At 53.6% G+C, this 15,431-nt stretch overlaps 1 long non-coding RNA gene across 1 annotated transcript; it reads right to left on the bottom strand.

Annotated features, from left to right (window-relative positions):
* Positions 1-596: 596 nt before the first annotated feature.
* On the bottom strand, positions 597-8,143 carry LOC125103779 (uncharacterized). Its single transcript, XR_007128495.1, has 3 exons — positions 8,079-8,143; positions 6,946-7,152; positions 597-826 (listed from the first exon to the last, which is right to left on the bottom strand). It is a non-coding gene; the product is annotated as an uncharacterized LOC125103779 (long non-coding RNA).
* Positions 8,144-15,431: the final 7,288 nt, after the last annotated feature.

Below are 15,431 nucleotides of genomic sequence, written 5' to 3'. Positions count from 1 at the left end.
ATGACAGTGAGCAGCATGGGCGCCTAGGTTGGGCAGAAGCAGCCCTGTCCACGGTCCTGAAGTTGACCAGGGCAAGGGCCAGGCCACAGGGCTTAGAATCCTCTAGTGTACCCTTGCTTCTCTACCTTTCAGGGCCACAGTTTTCAAGTCTGTGAAAGGAGTTAATTTTGTAGCCTTGTTTCCTTGGGACCTTAACTGCGAGTTATGGGCAACCTCTGACTCTAAAAGGCACTTCTTAAACTTCCCAGGGCTGGCTTTGACCTTCAGCACAATCCCCAAAGGCATTTGAGCAGAAATTTATCCCAATTTTGCAGGTGGGATAGCTGAGGCCTAATGCCAGACAGTAATTTTCCCTGTTTCACAGCAGGAGACAGGAGCAGAACCAAGGTAGGAACTGGGGGTGCTGGCTCCAGTTCCAGCTGCTTTGACAGCTGTCAACCACACAAACTAAAGTCCTAGGGCCACAGGAATGGTAGGGCCAGAGACCCCTGCCCTGTCCCAAGCTCAGCTGAGCCAGCCTCTTGGAGCATTTAGGCTTCTTCCGGACATGCATAGTCATGAAGCCTCATGCATATGTATGATTTATTCCTATTATAAGCTGAGCTGAGGTTATACTTTCTGGCTAGGTCCTCCTGTGCTCTAGGACCCTCTGTCAGCCAGTGTTCCTAGGTTTTCTTCAGGGAGCCCACTGATGGGCCCACTTTACCCCACACCAACACACACTGGGAGCTGAAGCGGGGAAGCTGGGCCAGAAGCTCCTTCTGGGTGCTGGGATGCCTTCCTTCTTCTTCTGGTTCCTGCTACAGCTGCTTCTAGATGCTTCCACCTGGAGGGAAGGAACACTTGCATCAGCAGGGCTGGTCCTGCCACACATCCTGTCACCTCCCCAAGGCCTAAGTTGGACCCCAAGAGGGATGAGGCTGAGGCAGGTTATAAGCAACTACAGTGATGGCCCACCTCCTTGTCTGCCATCTACTTCCTGAATAAAGTCTTCACTAGCCTGGAGGGACATGTGGGGGCACTGCAGCCCAGGGGTGGTGACAGGAAGCAGGAGGAAACATCTTGACCTCCCAGGTCGGTGTCCAGGGTGACTCAGATGGCCATCTTCTCTGGGGGCAGGACTCTGGAGCACTCACATGGCAGCTCACACCCACTCACCACTGGCGCCTGCTTCTGCTCAATAAAGACTCATTAATGGACTTAAGTGAATTAGAGTCATTAACGCTGTTATCAGAGGCCGGCAGAGGTTGGCGCCTGCCTTCTAGGTCCAGCCCACAGTCTGGGGAACTTGGGCAAGGCCTTCACATCTCAGGGCCCTCACCTATAAATTGGGGCATAAATGTCCCCCGACTTCCACCACCTATACACACACACACACACACACACACACACACATGCATACACACTTAGCACTATAGCTTCCATCACCTATAGGCAAAATTTTTTTTTAAAGACTTATTTATTTAGGGGCACCTGGGTGGCTCAGTCATTAAGCATTTGCTTTCAGCTCAGGTCATGATCCCAGGGTCCTGCTCCCTGCTCAGGGGGGAGCTTGCTTCCCCTTCCCACTCCCCCCTGCTTGTGTTCCTTCTCTTGCTGTGTCTCTGTCAAATAAATAAAGTCTTTTTTTTTTTAAGATGTATTTATTGATTTGAGGGGGTGGGCAGAGGAAGAGACAGAGCCTTAGCAGACTCCCTGCTGAGTGCAGAGCCCAACGTGAGGTTCAATCTTCCGACCCTGAGATCATGACCTGAGCTGAAATCAAGAGTCAGATGGATGCTCAAATGACTGAGCCCGGAGGCACCCCTAGGCCAAGATTTCTAAGGTCCTAAGGCTGGCATTCAAGGCCACCTGGCCTGGTTCTTTCCACCTCTCTAGTTACTCCCACCCCGCCCCTCATCCCCATCCCCCTGCAAACAGATTTGTGCTTTGCACATGTTACTTCCTCTGACTGGAAACTCAGCTCTGCTTTTTCCCTAACCCTGCCCCAGACTGCTAAACTCCTGAGCACCCTTCAAACCCCTGTGCCAGTGTTACCTCCTCTAGGAAGGCTTCCCTGGCCACCTCCCCCCGCCTATCCCAGGCTGGGTTACATAGTCGCTCTCTCTGGGGTCACCTAAGGGAACCACCCATAAGAGAGGTTATGTCTTGGACAAACATAAAAGAAAGCCCACTTTCCCCATGAGGAATTGCCCTGAAGGGCTTGTTCCTAAGCAAGTCAAGAAGAAAGCAGAAGTCAGGACAGAGCCCCAGCTTCCCTCTGTCATCTGCGGTGTGGTCGTCTATTTTGGTGTTTGTCTCCCCCACCAGCTACATCTACTTGAGAGATCAGAGTTCAGGTCTGTCTCACCCAGCGCCAGGCACACATAGGTGTCCTCCTCAGTTGGACTTCCAGAGGAGGTAAGGGGATGGGGGGAATTGTTCTAGGAGCTTCCTCTAGGACTTTTTCTCCAAAGAGCCCTTGTCAAGAAGGAAGGACACAGCCTCCCTCCAATCCCTTCCCCACTCCCTCCCAAGTCCAGGCTCAGCACTTTCAGAATCACTTAATTTTTACAGATTTTTTCCTCCTTAATTACAGTTCATGTAACAAGTAACAAATAAACGAGGGGGGGCAGGGGAGAGGGAAGATAATCGCAGACGCTGCCAGCCTCTCCCTGTGGCGTCCCATTCCAGGAGCTCGGAGCCAGGACAGAGGCGGTGGGAGGGAGGCTTTCAGACCGGAGAGTGGTTCTCACACTGGTACCTTCTTAGTCTCTGGCTCCAAGATGAGCTGTACTGGGCCCTCTCCAGGCCAGAGACTTTCTTGGCCATACCACTCTGGTAGGAGCTCTCTAGACCTCTCCCGCTCTGGCCCCTGGTGAGGGAATTGTCCACGAAATGAAGATAATCCATTGCAACTGCCGTTCATTGAGGGCCTTCAGTGTGCCAGGCACTTGGCTCAACCACTGCTCTGATCATCAGAGCAACACTTACCGCAAGCCATTCTAGAGGGGGGAAACTGAGGCCCAGGAAGAGAAAGTGATTCCCCACTAGGAAGTAGGTCTGATTTCAAAGTCTGCACTTTCCATGAAACCATGCTGCCGCCCACCCATATGAGCACGCCTACCCTCTCCGAGGGGTGGTTTGAGCATCTCCTGGGCAATCCTACCACTACCTCTGCTGTCCCAGCAAGAGCCACATTCTCTCACTTTCCTCCTCTCTGGGTTGTGTACGGACGAGGAAAGCCACCAAAATCCTCAAAATCCTTTTTCCTTTCTCACTGCCTATACTGGATGGGTAAAGATGGTCAGAAGCATTTTTATTGCAAGGGATGTAAAAACAAAGCCCAGGGGTGCCTGGGTGGCTCAGCTGGTTAAGCATCTGACTTTGGCTCAGTTCAGGATCTCAGGGTCCTGGGATCAAGCCCCGTATCGGGCTCAAGCCCCTGTCCAAGTTGGGCTCCCCACTCAGCAAGGAGTCTGCTTGTCCCTCTCCCTCTGCCCCTTTCCCTACCACCTCCCTCTGCCCCTTCCCCTACGCCCTCTCCCTCTGCTGCTCCCCCCTCCTCCTCCTCATGCTCTCTCTCTCAAATAGATACAAATCTTTAAAAAGATAAATAGAAACAAAGCACAAAGGAGCCAAAAACAAACCACCAAGACATACTTTTTCTCTTAAAGCATGAGAACATGACCGACAGGCCCCAGTTTCTAATCCGTCAAGGCTGCAGCCTCCTGTGCGGGGCAGTAAAGCCTTGGGTCTGCTGGACCTGGTGGCTCTGGGCCTCTGTGGCTCTGGGCCACCTTGCCTTTCACTGACAGACTCCTTGGAGAACTGGCCCTGAAGAAGAACTGATCTAAACCCAGCTGCCCAGGCCAACGCTGATTCCCTCTCTCTGTCAAGAGATTTGTCCCTTACGCCTGGGTGGCTCAGTCCGTTAAGCTGCTGCCTTCAGCTGGGGTCATGATTCCAGGGTCTTGGGATCGAGTCCTGCATGAGGCTCCTTGCTCAGTGGGAAGCCTGCTTCTCTCTCTGCCTCTGCCTGCTTGTGCTCTCTCTCTTTCTCTCTGACAAATAAATAAATAAATCTTAAAAAAAAAAAAAAAAAAGATTTGTCCCTTACAGGATCTGGATTTCTCTTGATTTAAGGGATGGGTGAATTCTGTCCACCTCCCTTGCCCCCAGGCAGGAATCATGGAGCAGCAGAAATAATGGAGATGATTTTGACCTCTGAAGGGGTGGGAGGAAGCTGCACACACAGCTGGGAGTGTATTGTTCCCGACCCACCACTAATCCACGGGCCTCAGGTACAGCCATGTAGTGGGCACATTGGGAAAGGGCAGCTAGACCAGCTGGTGGGGTAGGAACAATTCATTCATTCATCGAATATTAATTCAACATCTATGCACTGTGTGCCAGGCTGGGCTCCTCCTGCTGTAGGCACTGGGGACGGTGAAGGACAAAACCCGGACGGGTTCCTGCCTTTGTCACTCTTAGAGTCTAGTGTAAACACTTTCTGTAAAGGCTGGAAGTAAATATTTTATGGTTCATGGGCCACGAACAGCCTTTGTTGCACATTCATCTTTGTTTTCTTACAGGCCTTTCAGGATGCACCAAGGATCCTTCGCTCACAGGTGGCACATATACAGATTGCTGGCTGAATTTGGCCCACGGGCCCTAGTTTGTCAGTCCTGGGTCTGGTGCAACCTATCCCATAGAAGGATAATGGAGTCACATGGGTACTTTAAGATTTTTAGTGGTTTCATTAAAAAAGTGAAACGAGGGGCACCTGGGTGGCTCAGTGGGTTAAAGCCTCTGCCTTCGGCTCAGGTCATGATCGAGTCCTGGGATTGAGCCCTGCATTGGGCTCTCTGCTCAGCAGGGAGCCTGCTTCCTCCTCTCTCCCTCTGCCTGCCTGTCTGCCTACTTGAGATCTCTGTCTGTCAAATAAATAAAATCTTTAAAAAAAAAATGAAACAAAATGGTGAAATTAATTTTAATGATATAGTTTATTTAAGCCAATATATTCATAATATTTTCATGTTAAGATTCTTCAGTGGAACCCCCCACCATTGCTCTCAAAGTGAAGTCCAAAGTCCCTTCCTGTGGTCTGCAGGGAAATATGTCAGCATGGTTTTTGCTGTAAGTAACAAAATAGCAAACTAGTACTGCCTTAAATCTAAACAAATGTATGCACAAAACAGGAAGTCGAAGTAGGTGGACCTCCTTTCGCTTCTCATTGGCCAGAACTGGGTCACGTGCCCATCCTCGAGCCAATCATTCACTGGTAAAGATACAGACTGGCCACTCCACTGCCCAGGGCTGAGGTCGGTGGGTTCTCCTGCTGAGCGGGGGAGGGGTGGGGAGGAAGTTGTGACACCCACTGCTCCCACACAACCCTCTTGCGTTGGGTTCAGGGCCTGCCCCCAGCCTGTTCCCCCACACCCGGCCTCACACTCTATGATCTAACCTCCTCGGGTCCATCGAAGTGCCTTCCTTTGTCTGTAAGACTTCATACATGCTGTTCCTTCTCCTTGGAATGCTTTTCCCTTTCTCCGCCTCTCTCCCCACCTTTGCCTGGCTACTTCCTCTTGTCCTCTAAGCTTCAGGCCAGATGCTGTTTCCACAGGAAAACCACACCTGGTCCCCCAGATCAGATCGAGGGCTCCATGAGGGACAGAGACCATAGCTGATTCACTTCCCAGGGTCTGGCACAGAACCTACACAGAGTAGGTACTTGTTGAATAAGACCATCTTTGGGCACTTCTCATTGTAGAATTGTGGTGAGAGAGAAGACAGAGCAGGTCTCCATACCACCCAGGGCCTTCTAGGGAGTAGTACCCTGCCCAGGGAGAGGCCAGGTCAGGAGACTCAAGTTCAGGTGCCAGGTCTCCCCCTGACCTTAGGTGTGACCTTGGGCAGGACTTCTCTGAGCCTGACCAGGTTTTGGGGATGGTGGGTAGATGAGAATGCTGGGAGCTGGGGTAGGGAGCTGAGCCCAGGGCACATGAGGTTCCTCTGTCCAAGGCAGGGACTGAGATGCCCACAGAGCCCATGTAGAACCAGGCCCCCTCAGCAGGGAGGGTTCCAAGCCTCTAAGAGAGTAGGAGGCAGGAAAAAGGCAGGATTGAAATTCCATCAGGCACTCACTGAGCCTGCTCCCTGGAGCCCCTGTGCCTTTGTTCCGTTTAATCAATATGTAATTAAACTGAAATCCCAGCTTAAGAATTTCCAGCGGTGTTAAGACCAGGCTTTCCAAGGGGCTGGCAGATTTGAGGCTCCTGGGTCCTCCAGCTATTAGCCCTTCACCAGCCTGGCCTGTGCCCCGCCCCACCAGGCCTCAAGGTCACCTTCCCAGCCGGCCAGGCCCCAGTGGGACTCTAGTCTTCCACAGACTTTCTGGAGGAGATGGTGGGGCCTTCCAAGGGCAAGAGATTCAGGTGGAGGGTGCAAGCTCCCTGGGTCGCCATGACCACCCTGGGGCCATCCCAGGTCCACTTGCCCTTGCGTGACAGGGAGGAAACTGAGAATAGTGAGGCCATAGTGGAAATGACTCTCAAGCTGCCCCCCCCCCACCTACCTCCTCTCTCCTCTCCCCTTGGGGTGACTCAGGGCTCTGACGCCACAGGCTGCTGCATGCCGAGCACTTACCATGTGCCATACGCTATTCTGACTCCTTCACATGCATTAACCCATTTACTCTTCCAAAGAGCCCGTGAGGGAGGTATTCAGAGTAACTCCATGTTAAGATGAGGAAACTGAGGCCCAGAGCCCCCGGGGTCCCCAGCTAGTTGATGGTGGAGCTAGGATTTAATCCCAGCGCTGCTTGTTCCAGAGCTTTAAGCACTCAGGGCCCTGGCATTGGGACCTCACTGCTAAGACCCTGTGACCTCCATCACCAGGAGCCAGCAGACTGCCCAGTCCCCATCCTGGTCGGCCCCACACCTGCCACAATCGTTCTTCATGTACCTCCTCACAAGCCCAGAACAGGCTTTCAGGTGCGAGGCTAAAACTCCTCCAGGGCTCCCACCGTCAACACCTCCAAGTCCTCCGAGTTCTTCTGCACGGACAGCTCTGTGTTCAGGGACGTCTGAAACCCTGCCCTTAAATCAACATTGGCCAGCAGAAACAGCATGAGCCACAAGGGTAAGGCACACATGCTAGTAAGGAACGGCACTGAAAGAAAAAAGAAGCAGGTGTAATGGATTTAAATATATATTTAACCAAAGGAATCTAAAATATCATCATTTCTGCATATAATCAGTATTAAAAACTATTGAGCTCTTTTACGTTCTTTTGTAGCTGTCAGTCTCTGAAATCCGGTGTGTATGTTCTACTTAGGGCACATCTCGATCCAGACGGGGCAAGTCTCAAGTGTACAGTGGCCACACACGGCATCCATGACACCCTCCTCCCAACCTATCTGACAAAACCTGGATAAGAAGCCCTCAAGGAGCCACGTGGGACCTCAGTAACCAGCCGAGATGGCCTAGCTCCTGTGTAACAGGTGGCAAGGACCCAGGAGGCATCCCGGGAGGGTTTGGAGAGGGTGGGGCTGCTGAGGCTGGGTAGAGTCCAGACAAAGGAACAAGGTGGGCAAGGCCAGGCCAGCCAATCCTGGGGTCTAAAGTTGGCCTCTCTGTGCAATGTCCATCCTCACTCACCACAGTCCTGGTTAATGTAGTAGTAAGTCTGGGGTAGAGCCAGGCTGGACTCCTGACCGGAGAGAAAGGTGTTGGGGGGAGAGCTCATACAGCTGGAGAACAACCAAAGGGTCACACTTGGACATCTGGGCTGCATGTCCTTTGTCCTCCTAGTCTTTCTTGGGTGTGGGCCTCCCAGGTGGGACAGTCAGGGGATTCAGGACCAGAACCTGAACTCTGCACTGAGACTTTGACCTTGAGAGATGCTAGGGGCTCGGCCCAGGGGCAACAGCCAGAGCAGCAAGGGCAGGCAGGCAGCAGAGGTCTGATATCTAGCCAAAACGGCAGTGGAGCTGCCAAAACAGTCTTGGAATCCTGGAAGCATCTTTCAAAGGGGGTGATATTTATGGAAGCACCCAGAATCTTGCTTGGAGAGCAGAAGGTACTCAATGTGCTTACTCCAAACCCAAATCTGTAGGTCGTAGGGAGCCAGTGCCTGAGCGGGAGAGTGGCCAGAATGGGAGCTCCAGAGCACTGGATGCAGAATGGATGGGTGGGACAATGCGGTCAATGAGGTCAGAGGCAGTGACCATGACACTGCTCAAAATGGCCAGCCCCAGGTTCAGCCGGCCTGGCCCAGACCACAGATGCTGTGGGGGGGTAGGACAAGAGGGCTCCAGCCAGTCCCGAGGTTGGGCTGGTGGCTGTCCCGGCCCAGCCTTCTGAATGGAACCTCAAGACAGCTGCCCTGGAGCACAAACAAAGCTCTTTCCTGGGGACGTCCCCACAGGCCACTCCCCTCCTTACCTCCCTCCCTTGTGGTTTGTGCCAGCCTTCAAGGATGATGTAGGGGCTGCTTGTGGAGAAAGGGCTAGTTGAGATTAAAGAGAAGGCTAAGAAAATGTAACGGGGGTTCAGCTCCCAAGGGACTGGTGAGAGCGGGAGGCTGGCTCTGGGTCGTGACAGTCATGATGATTGAAATCCTCCCCAGCTTCCTCCTGACACCAGTGCCTTCTCCCCCTACTCTTAGGACCCAACCTTGGAGATGGTGGCAAAGGCTATCATCTCCTGTTGCCAAGGGACAACCAGAGCAATCAGTGGGTTTCCTGTACCAGGCTTACCCTGCATGGCACCCTCTCTTCGAGCTCTTAGCCTGTGGCCTCGACCCACTGGCCCTTTCCAGAGCAGGATGGGGGAGAGGCAGAGAGAGCCGGGTTGGTTGGTCGGGGGAGGCAATGGATTTGGGGGCCTGCGGAGGCCTGGAGACACAGGGAAGTGCAAAGCGTGGCTCAGGACCCAGGACCTTGGCACCTCCGTGTCTGTTCTATGTGTGGGAAGTGCAGAGGGAGTGCAGAGCAGCAAACAGGCTCCCCACGTCAGCTAGGAGACTCCCAAGCTGCAGGCTTTCAGGGTGCACCCACGACTTTTGCTAAAGCTTTATACTATCTGTATTCTTTTCCTAATACTCTTTAAGCCAACTTACTTTTTTACTTTGATAAATTTTATTTATTTATTTATTTATTTATTTATTTATTTATTTATTTATTTTAAAAGGTTTGTTTATTCATTTAAGAGTCAGGGAGAGAGAGAGAGAGAGCTGGGGGGCCAGGGCAGAGGAAGAGAGGGTCACAGACTCTGCACTCTGCAGAGCCCAATGCCCAGCTCCAGGCGGGTTCTCCATGGGGCTCCATCTCATGACCCTGAGATCACGACATGAGCCCCAGAGATATTTCTTTTAAAATATATTTACCCAGGGGTACTTGGGGGGGGCACAGTCGGTTAAGCATCTAGCTCTTGGTCTCTGCTCAGTCATGATCTTGGGGTCATGAGAGTCTGCTTGGCATGGAGTCTGCTGCACATTCTTTCTCCCTCTTTCTCTGCCCCTCCTGCTCATGCTCTCTCTCATATACATAACAAAATTAAAAGAAAACCTTTCTACTAGTAACTTCAGAAAAAATCTAGTCTCAATTTTCATAAATAGAAGGTATGTGTAAAACCAAATACAATGACAGTGATAAAAATGAGACTCCATTCTAAAACATTAACTAATCATGGAAATCAACAGTCTTTGAGTCTGAAGCCTGTCATTTAGGTCATTTTTGTTTAAGGGAAGGAGATTTGCAAGAGTCGGAGTCCTGAAGGTGAATCAACTGAGCCTTTCTCGATGTTTCCTGAGGGCTTTTGAGACTAACTGGAGGCAGACTAACTTTCCCATCGAGTGACCATTTAATGACAGGATGATGAGTCTGTGTTTGACATAAAACCACCTCCCTACCCCCGTCACCTCCATTTCCCCCCAGGTTAGTCCCTGGTGTCAGGACCACCGGGCCCAGTGGCACCTGCCACACAGTGCATTTGGGGAAGTCATGTAACTTCTGAGCCTTAATCTGCTCATCTATAACATGGGCAGAGTTTTTTGAACTTGAAATGAGGTAATAGCAGCTCAGTGCCTATCACATAGTAGACACTCAATAAAGATTTCCATCCTTCTTTGGCAACATTGTGACTATCCTAAGGCCACTGTTTGAGCTGTGGGGTTATTCATGACTGCCCAGGGCCTAGTCCCTGGTAGAACCCCAGGCATAAACAGAAGCATGAGTAATTTATTATTCTTCAGGTGGTCAGAGCCACTAGGAAAGCCATCGGGAGCAGCTAAGGACATTCCCAGAGCCGACAGCTTGTGCCTCTCTGGACCTACAGGGCAGGGAGGCCTGCAGGACACTGTCCAGGTGCCTGGGGATCCACAGAGAGCAAACCCTATCCCCTCTTCATCCCAGACCCTGATTGTCAGGGAGGACACAGGGCCAGGGCCAGTAAAAGCAGGGAGCAAGGAACGGGGTGTGTCACCGAGTAGTCTTGGGCCCCCCAAGACATCCTTAGAAGGAATGTCTAGTGAAAAACTAAAGACATTACCCTGGGGTCAAGGCCTCTTCATTCTGGGGGCAGTGGAGGAGTCCTGGAAGAAGGTGAGGAGAGAGAAGAGAGGTAGTGTGCCTGCAGGGGGAGCCTCCCCTCAATTCTTCTGGCTCTATTTCACTTCCCAGCCATCCCTCCACTCCTATCAGCCTTGGGTAGGGCAGCGGTTCTCGATGCTTGCCTCAGCCCCCCGATCCCGTACCCCGCCCCAGATAGGGTCAGGCTAGGCAGCTTCCCAGACTCTGCCCTCAAGACTGGCCTGCTGGCCCAGATGGAGCCGTGGGTGTCATCTGGAAGGAGAGGAGGGACAGGCACCTGTAAATGTCAGAAGGGAAGGAGAGGTGCTAGAGGCAGGGGTGGAGAAGGGAGGGAATGGGGCAGGATCTCCTCCACCCCTCCCCTATTGACCTCAGAGATGCAGCCCCCTGCAACTGTCCCAGGACCCCAGTGTGGCCAGGGTCACTGCTCCACGCTATGAATGAGGAAATGAATCAGAGGGAGGCTCTGTCTTCCTTTAGTTACATTTGGGGCCCTCCTCCTTCCAGTGGGGGCAGTGGGCACCTGTGGGTTAATGAATTTGCCTTCCAGAATCATACACAAGGAGGGTTTCTGGCAGCCTGGAGTGGCCTTGGAAAAGGGCTCTTAAAGGACCCAGAGAACACCCGCCAGGGCGGGGATAGCTCCTTCCACAGGCACATCTGCCCTGACCATCTTAGAAGGGCCAGCCGCACCCGAGGATGGGTGCTTCGGCTGGGAGTCCCTCTCCCTGTGTCTCCTCAAGGCCAGCTTCCCCCCACATCCCTGAGTGGGGAAGCTCACCATGCTGGGCAGAGGCAGAGAAGCTTCCCGTCCACTTCGGGCCATGCCCGTGTGCCCAGGGCAGCCCTGACATGAGCCCCTTAAAGGCAGCATGCCAGCCATGGAGGGGGCCTCTGGAGCCAAGTGTGGAAAAGGAGAGGCCTAAGGGCAGATGTTGAGCCAACACCATAGACCTAGTCAGGGCCCTAAACCCTAAACCCAGTTAAAAGGGGCTCCTGCCCTGAGCCCTGCACATTAGACAGCCAGCTCTGCACCTGGAACACTGCTGTGAGGGACCTCCTCCCTGGACCCCCCTTCTGAGAGGGCACCATGCCTCTGATGCCCACAGTTGGGGCCTGAGGGGTCTCCCAGGGGCTGTGTGCATGGGGTGGGGACAGAGCGTGGCCTTGCAGGCTAGGGTGTCTGTCCCCCTGTAGGTGAGCAAGGCCCTTTTCAGGGTGAGACACAGCCATGGGTGAAGGGAAAGGAGAGGAGGGGCTGGCCAGGGCTTAGGGCTAGAGTCTGGGGCCAGCTTTTCCCCAGAATTCTATATTTGAACCTGGCCTTTCAAGTTGCTATGAGGTAGGTATATTTGTCAAAGTAGGAGCCTAGAACATGTTTAACAGTTTGCTAGCTTGATTTATAATTTAAACACCTAGACGTATGCCATACAGACTTTCTTTTATACCGTCATCCCAGATCCTGCAAATGTTAGGGGTGAGCTTGGGCTGGGGGCGTCATTAGACTCAGTTACCTGTGCTCTGAGATGCTCTCTGCCAGCAGTGTGGGGCAAGGCAGCCACCACCATGAGGTGTGGCCCTGGGCACAGTTGTGAGCAAGCACCAGCCTATGGGGTCTCCCAGCTGGCAGGGATTTGAGTTCAGCGATGAACTCCCCATTGTACAGATGGCAAAACCGAGGCCTAGAGCATTCCAGGGAGGCCTAGCGGGTTCCACTGATGTGCGTGTGCAAAGCCCAGGAGCATGCACACGTTTGTGCAAACGGAGGGTACTCCGTGCGTCAGCGGGGGTGTGCGCGCACACGACTGCATACACAAACGATTTGGGGGGACTTGCTTTCTTCACATTTGTTCTGCACCATGGAAGATCCATCATTTCCTTTTCCTGTAATAATGTTGACCTGATTAAAATTTTTATTGGATTTCGCAAAATAATTTCATATACAACATTCCCTGGGGGGAGTCGCTGGAGGAGGCGATGGTGGAGGATGGCGGGGAATGGGGGTTGGGGGGCTAATAGGCGGAGAGAGAGCCACAAGTAGCTTTAGAAAGAGCTTGAGTTGGAAAATATTTCACAGGCTGCTGAAATGACCGGCGGGGGGCAGGCCCGGCAGCAGGGAGATGAAAGGCTGTGCCTTGTGAGTAGTGTTTTTGGGAAGCTGCAAGTGGAGCACTGATGTAGGCCAGCCGTGGGAGGACGGGAGGGCGTCAGAGGCCTGCGCCCCCAGAGGGACCTGAAGGGGCCGGAGAGGAGGGCTCCACGGGCACAGGGGACAGATGCTGGCTTATCCCCTCTTGCCTCCCTCCCCAGCCCAAGGCCTTGGCGTGCCTCTGGTGGGAATGTCAGGGTCTGCCTGTGCACGCGTATAGGGGGATGGGGTCAAGGCCAAAGCCAAGGGAGGCTGTGGATGGCGGTAGCTGAGTCAACACCCCTCCTGTGGTAGTGGCCACCCTGTGGGAGCATTCGGGGACCTGGGTTCCCCCAGCCTGGCTCAGCCACCCGCTGGCCCAGTGACCTTGGGGAAATCATTTAAGCTCTCTTAAGGCTACGTTTTTGTACTCTGAGGTGTTGGCAGGACTCGAGGAGACAAGGTGTGCAAAGGGCTGGCATAGCTGCTCTCAGCCTGGCAGTTGTTTTATTTATTACTATGGTCACGTATTCATTCATTCATTCATTCTAGAAACTCCATTCTGCCTACCCTCTGCCAGGCACGTGGGGGGTGGGGAGTGGAAAGTGCCTGACCACCTGGGGCTCCCATTTTAGAGGGGAGACCAACACCAAACCAAGTAAGAAAGTAAAATAAATTATATTTTCGATGGTGATAGGTGCTGTGGAAGGAAATCAGCAGGAACCTGGCAGTTCTGGGAGGGGCTAAAGGCCTTGCTGAGAATAGGTGTGAAGCGGGGGAGGCAGCGATTCCCATGGGTCTGGGAGAATAGAATCTGAGATCAAGGGAAGAGTAAGTGCAAAGGCCTTGAGGTGCTGGTTGTTGGACATGCTGGGGGCACATCAGAGAGGCCAGCCAGGTGGAAGCAGAGTGAGTGGGGGAGGGAGAGAGTGGAAAACATGAGGCCAGAGAGGGGAGGGGCCACATCATGAAGACCACACAGGTCGTTGTGAGGACCTGGGCTTTCTTCTCTGATGGTGACAGGAGCCGTGGCAGGGTTAGCCTTCTCCCTGGAGGAGTGAGTGTCATCTCTTCTGGTGCACAGGTGAGCCAGGTGCCTGCTCCCCAAAGACAGGATAGATAGGTGGGAGCCCTTGACCCCTACCAGGGAATGCCTGGAACAGGAAAGGATGGGGGGTGAGGCGGCGGAGCGGACCGCAGGCCCCAGCCTCTCTGCAGGCCCTGGACCGGTCCCTGGACCACAGGACAGTCAGGACAGTCCCTGGACCACAGTGGCCAGTCCCAGGGTCTGCCTCGCCCCGACATGGGTGCTAGCCGCCCCTCCTGCCTCACATTCCCAGGGCCCTCCACAGCCTGGATGCCCAGCCTGTCAGTTCCAACCACCGGTTTTGTTTGTGCAATCTCAACAAGAACGAGAACGAAATCAATTCAGTTGATGAGAACAAACCTCTACAAAGGGACAGCGTGCCAGACTGAGCCTGGCCGGATCTGCAGTGGGGAGCCCCATCCGGGGGAGGGCCCTGTTACGGCAGACACAGCAGAAAGCCCCCATAACCGAGGAGGAAACGTAAACCCTCTGCGGGAGACCTGACCAGTTCAGGGTCGAAGACTGGACACACAGATGTCCTGAGTTCCCACACTGTGAAGGGGCGGCACCAGCCCTGGGGGAGGCAGTAAAGACAAGCCAAGTTCAGGGTCGCAGTGCCCAGGTCCGGGAGGGCGGGAGGGGCTGAAGTTCAGCCCAGGCAGCACTCATGACTGCACCCTGGCCTGGAGCTGTGTCCCCTGGAGGAAGGACGTCTCTTTCTAATTTGCCCAGAAGCCCCATGTGGGCCAGCAATGGCTCTACCTTAGTCCCTGGACCCATCAAAGAACATCCTCAGGAAGGCACTGGGGGTAGCCAGAGGGGACACGGGGGGTGGGGGAGGAGTGGGTGGGTGGTGCCAGGGGAACAGCCCCCACAAAGGCCCAGAGGAAGCATGGTTTCCATGATAGCAACTGGAGAGCAGACGGTTTGCAGAGGGGTGGGCAGGACAGGGGTGAGAGTGACGGGTCTTACAGGGGATGGACGTTCTAAGCGGGATTGAACATGGACTTTGGAGCAGTGTCTCTGGCTCCCCTGTGGCCGTTGAATTGGAGGAGCCAGGAGGACCAAGGATCCAGGAAAGATATGGGATGCCTGAGTGGGGTCGCAGAGGGGGCATAGTATGGGAGTCACTGGGAGAAGTCCCGTTTAGCTAGGGCAGAGCAGGGGGGACGCTGTAGGCCAGGGACTGGGATGGAGAACTCCAGGGACCAGAGCAAATCTGAGGGGGGGTCCCCTCCTTCCCACCTGCCAAATGTTGGGGAGCCAGGTTTAAACCCCAAAGCCGCTGCTTCCTCCTTCCACTGTTACATACTACTTTCTCATCCTATCTTCTCCTTATCTCTGCCAGTTCCCCCAGTTATCAGCCAGGTCTCTAAATAGAGAGCCCCCAAGAAGGGGTCAGAAAGAAGGTGTTTGCCCCGGGGAGCTATTTTTACTTAGTGCCCAGATATTTTAAAAAAAATAAGCCGAGCCCACAGGGTATCATGCCTTCTAGGGTCTCACTAAGCCCAGGATGGGGGGCACAGACCAGCCTGGCTGGCCCAAATATTTGCTGTGTTGCCGGGTAACCACCAGTTGGCCCCGAAAGCTGGCATCTGTGGATCTGAGACTTGGAAGGAGATTCACAGCCGCCCAGGGCTTGG

This window comes from Lutra lutra, chromosome 7 (genome assembly GCF_902655055.1).
Source record: "Lutra lutra chromosome 7, mLutLut1.2, whole genome shotgun sequence".
Taxonomy (NCBI): Eukaryota; Metazoa; Chordata; class Mammalia; order Carnivora; family Mustelidae; genus Lutra; species Lutra lutra.
Note: the sequence above shows the minus strand (reverse complement) of the source record. Positions and strands in the feature narration are given on the sequence as shown.